Below are 5,337 nucleotides of genomic sequence, written 5' to 3'. Positions count from 1 at the left end.
CATCCCATCCCATCCCATCCCATCCCAGCCCAGCCCAGCTCACCCCACCCCACCCCAGCCCAGCCCAGCCCAGCTCAGCTGTGAACTCTGCTGTGAAATCAGATCTCTTCCCACGCTAACGGATCTTCCTGCTCGGCCGTGACGTCTCTGACCTGTGCAAGACATATTTGTCCACCTTGTTCTTCCCAAAGCTCAACACACAAAGGCTGGTAACCTCCAGCTGTGAGACCCTCAAGACTCACCCACCCAGATCTGTCTGCTCCCCCAGCTGCACAGGCTCCCATGGCTAATTGCATCCAAATCAACACAACCAGACATCCCACCTGCTATTTCCAGCTGAAAGGAGGTGTCCTGCACTTGCCATGCTCTCCTGCCTCTGGGGTGGCCCTAATCAAGAGCCAAATACGCTGTCAATATTTTCCTGACCCATGCTAATCTGCTGCCAAGATGTCAATATTTTTATGTTTGCATCCTAAAGGTCATGACTCAGTGGGCATGAACTGACCCCGTGTCCATGGGGGGCTGCCCCTTGCTCCTGCACCCAAATAACTCTCCTTTTCCCCCTTTACCTTCCAAAATCCTATTTATTAGTTGGTGTGAGCTTAGTAAAAGGGCTAAGAGGTGAAAACTTGCTGCATTGATCTTGAGAAGTGTAGTTTAACCCAGTTAATTTGAGTGAAGTAAATAGGATTTTAATTGCTGCTTATGTGATTTGTTAAGTCAGGAAAGAAATACAGGCCTTCACCTACTCCCCATTAATGAGATGTCAACTCATAATGCTGGCATTTGATGCTGGGGCAAAAGTTGCCCCCAGGGGTGATGAGAGTCTCTCCTAAACACTCAGCCAGGGGAGGAAATATCTCTTCCTGACTATTGGTCTTCTGCTTTTTTCCTCTGCATGAATTAAACTCCTGCAAACATCTCAGTAGCTCCCATGGCCACGTGGTGAGTTATGCACCTCCCCTGGTGGGGAACATCCAAATGGGGCTGATCTGCTGCCAACCTGCCCTCGCCTTGCTCTGAAATGAGATTCAAACTCAAGACTAGGAAGCCAAGGCTGGTGCCCTGACTTACCCCTTCCCAGTTTTGATTCTTGTTTGAAGTAGTCTTCGCCTTTGCACTCGTGTGGTGACAGCACAACAAAAAGCCATCTTAGGAAATGAAAGAAGTGACATTCAGTGATGCAATTTAAGACCTAGATAAGTCAGATGTTAAACACCTAAGGGGTCCCATCTCCTTTTAATGTGAGCACAATTCCTATTAACATTAATGGGGGGTTGTACGATGGCTTCAAAAGGAGAATGTGCACCTAAAAGTGCAAATTAGCACTTACAAACTCTATTGATAAATTATTAAAGTGTATCATTAAAGTGTGGCCACACCTCCAGATCATTAGAGCCAGTCAAAGCCAGCCAGGCCTCATGGCAGTGCTCCCTCATTAGAACCAGAGCTCAAATGCCACTTAGTCACCAAAATGAACCTAGTGTAAATATTGGCTCATCAGCCCCCGCTTCCCCCAGAATTTGGAGGTTTAAGAGCTTGAATTGCTCTGCTTTAAATGCAAATGAGCACCAGGAGATGCTTTTCGTGCAGGTCACTGCTTAGAAATCCGTGTTTAAAAGCTGAATTAAAACAAAACCCCCGCAGACCTCAGGGACTGGGCTGGCATCAGAGCCCTTTGTTGTTCACCACCATAAACCAGCCCCTCCCTCTCCCTGGGGGGTTCAGACCTGAACTACCAGCTCTGCCACAATTAATTGCCCTCTGATCCCTAGTCTGGTGGGTGATACTGGTTGGGTTGAGGGTACTGAGAAAACCACCAGTTCTGGTGCCCCCCCTGGTGAAATCCCCTTGGTTTTCCTCTCCTGGTCCAACAAGGGAGACCTCCCCAAGGTCACCAGGTCCAGGCTTCTGTCCCCACTCCTGGTTGCTTGCCCAGCCCCGTGGGCACAGGCTCATCAGGCATGTTGCAGATGGGGGCTCTTGGATCCTTGGACAGGTGGAGTGGAGCCACCCAGCCCTGTGCTTCATGGAGATGATAGGGAACACACTGAGCACTGGGGAGGATGGATGTGTCATGTGCCCGGGAGCACTGGGATCTGGGAGGGTCTATTTCCGTTCCCAGCATGGAGTGTTCACAAAAGGGCATCAGAGCTGGTGAAGTCTGGAGCACAGGGCTTATGAGGAGCAGCTGAGGGAGCTGGGGGTGTTCAGTCTGGAGACAAGGAGGCTGCTGGCTCTGCAACTGCCTCAAAGGAGACTGGAGTGAAGAGGGGTTGGTCTCTTCTCCCAGCTAACAAGAGGAAATGGCCTCATGTTGTGCCAGGGGAGGTTCATATTGGATATCAGGGACAGTTTCTTTCCCAGAGGATCACCAGGCTGCCCAGGGCAGGGGCAGAGTCCCCATCCCTGGAGGGATTTCAAAGCTGTGTAGATGTGGTGCTGAGGGGCATGGGGCAGTGGTGGCCTTGGCAGGGCTGGGTTACCAGATGGACTCGGTGATCTAAAAGGTCTTTTCCAACCGAAATGACTCGATGACTCTATGATCCTATCTCCAAGGAAATAAGAAAGCAAAGCCATGCCAAGAAGCAAGCCCAACTCCTTGGAACCCCCCGGCTGTTCCTGTGATACCCACCTCAGCTGGTCTGGCCCCAGAGAAGACAGCCAGCCCATTACCTGCAGCTCCTGAATTATTAAGTGCCTTTGACATCTCATCCGCACGAATTCCCTCCCTTCCAGGACACCGTGTCTCTCGCAGAAATTACCCTTTTACTCTCCCTTTTGTTCGATTAACCAGGCGTGGGTGTCTCCAGCCTTCTTCATAATTCATGTCCCAAACCAGAGGCTCTCTTTGGTTGCCCCCCACAGCACCTTTACAACCCCAGCGATGCCTCCCCATTTGCAGGGGGAGGGGAATTGTCAGCACCAGCCTCAACCTGTCCCTCCAAGGGAGGTTTTTGTAGGATTGCAATCACCCTGCCAAACAGGGAGGGTCATCCTTTGCCATGAAGGTCCTATCCACTCAGCCTCTGAGGATTGTTAATGCACTCAAACAGTATTTCCTCCTCAGCTTCAAGATGCAGAGTGAGATGGTTGGCACTGACCCAGGGACCAGTGCTCCCAGTTTATAGGGTATTGTCTTCACCTTCCCAGGGATTTTTTAAAAATGGGCCATTTCTGTATCAAGGGTACATCATGTAGGGTTACAACCACTCTCCTTAAAGACAGATCCTAAACATTAAACCCATTTCTGAGGCCATTAACAACATTATTTTTGAAAAAGTAACATTATTCCTGTCAATGCAGCTGCATGAGGAGTAGAAGGCAGGAGCACAGCACCTCAGTGCTGCACCTGAGTTCTAAGTGACACCAATTTCTGATGCTATTGTGAATCTTGCAGCAGGTAAAGTGCAAAAAGTCCCAGTTTCTGGAGCCAAACAAATAAACAAATTCAGCTGTTGAGGTTCAAACAGGTCCAAAAAATTGTCCTTCATTCCTATGAAGAAAAGCTGCAAAATACTAAAAAAAACAACCACGTGCCCAGGACGTCTTCTGAAGTAAAAATAACAAAAATCAAGACATTTCTGGGTTTCAAGGTAACCATCTGGTGCATGTGGGGCTGGAGGTGGCAGCACCAGGGCAGCTCTGGCTTCGCACGTGAGACACGAGCCAGGGTGAGACGGGGGCAGGAGAGGCAGAGTGAGATGAAAGTTAGAGTGACACCTCCAGTGATGGCCTGTAATTAATTTTTTAAAGTTTTCCACCAAAGAGCAATAGAGGTCAGCTCCCTTCCCCTGAACTCAGCTGATGCTTTATTCATACCAAGTGAAATGATATGCATATGGCAACAGAGACAGGTCTGTAAGTGGCCGGTTCCTTCTGAAGCCCAGGTTGCCCAAACCCTCATCCTGCTCTGACTTCACTCTCATTAGTGTGCTTTGGAGAAGTACAAGTGCATGTTTTTGTGATGGCAACTTCACTGAGAGGAACCAGAGGACAAGCACACAATGTAGGACCTCCCCTTTGTATCTCCTGAAGGACCGTTTGGTTCATCCCACCTCTGCCTTGCAAGGAGACCTCGCTGGCAGCTTTCCATGCTGCTTCTTGATCCACAACCCAAATCTGTTTCCAAAGAGCAGCTCCCCATGTTGGTCCATGGTGGGAGACATGTGGCATGTTATCTCCACCAGCTTCTGTCATCAGAATGTTGGGACAGAAATGGGGAACTGAAGCAAAGGGGCAGAAGAGACTTTCTCCTGCCCCACAATGGCTGTCCTCTCCTTCCTGTGACCCAGGCTTGGGTCACCCAGATCAGAGATTGCTGCAGCACTGGCTAGAGCTGATTGCTACCTTGAGTGTTGCCAGGGTGGGATTTTCCAGGAAAGCTGCAAAAATGGACTTTTGGGGTTGGGTTTTAGCAGAGGTCAGCTCTGAGTAGGGGTCTCCAGCTGAACCATCTGCCCAGGGACCTTACTAAATCCTGGTAGTGTCACACCAACACCTCCCTTAGAAACCCAGCAAGGTTTATCCCCATTAAACAAGGTTTAATGACTCCACACATTGCATTCCAAACAGTCTCTTCTTTTTAAAAATAATTACCCTGAGAAAATGTGTTTTATCTCTCTAATAAGAAATCATTAATTAGGAGATATTGACCCAATGAGCTGTGATAGTTGGGTGGATGATGAACAGGGCTTTTAATCAGACCTTTTACAAGCTAGTGGATGTTAACTTCTGCCTGTTAATTATTCACACCTTCAAGTGTTCAGATGGTTAGAATATTTCATGAACGCGCTTCTTTTTATTTAACGGCGACATTAGATTTTATGAGCCAGGAATTGCACTCACTAATTTACAGTCGTCTTGCACTTCCATGCCAGTCATTTAGCATTAACTCTCTGTTTAAAAATAATAAATGACCCCTGACTCTCTATTGTCTGTCATAATTAGCATACTGTCTTTTAAAGAGGAAAGCATGTTTTCTCTTCATTAACAGTAATATTACCTAGGAAGATAATCAGCAAGTCCGTGATCTAGAAGCTGCTGTGGACGCCAAATTACCCTCTCTACCAGGACAAAATCAATTAACACCACTAGGGATGTCATTATTGTCACATTATGTCACCGGATATACTCCAGGGTAAATAAATGATTTGTGGAATTTTTAATGCAGGCTCTGGGAAGCCGGGGAGGAGCCGCATGGGTGGCGGGGCCGGCCGGGGGGCCCGAGCTCCCAGCACCTCTGCCCTTCCCCGGGGAGCAAATCGCTGCCGCTGCCAAAATGAGGAGGAAAAAGGTCAAATGAGCAGTGGGCTGGGGAGGGTGAAAAGCCCGGCC

Source organism: Chaetura pelagica, unplaced genomic scaffold, assembly GCF_000747805.2.
Source record: "Chaetura pelagica isolate M959 unplaced genomic scaffold, ChaPel_1.0 scaffold394, whole genome shotgun sequence".
NCBI lineage: Eukaryota > Metazoa > Chordata > Aves > Apodiformes > Apodidae > Chaetura > Chaetura pelagica.
This window is presented reverse-complemented; position numbering follows the sequence as displayed.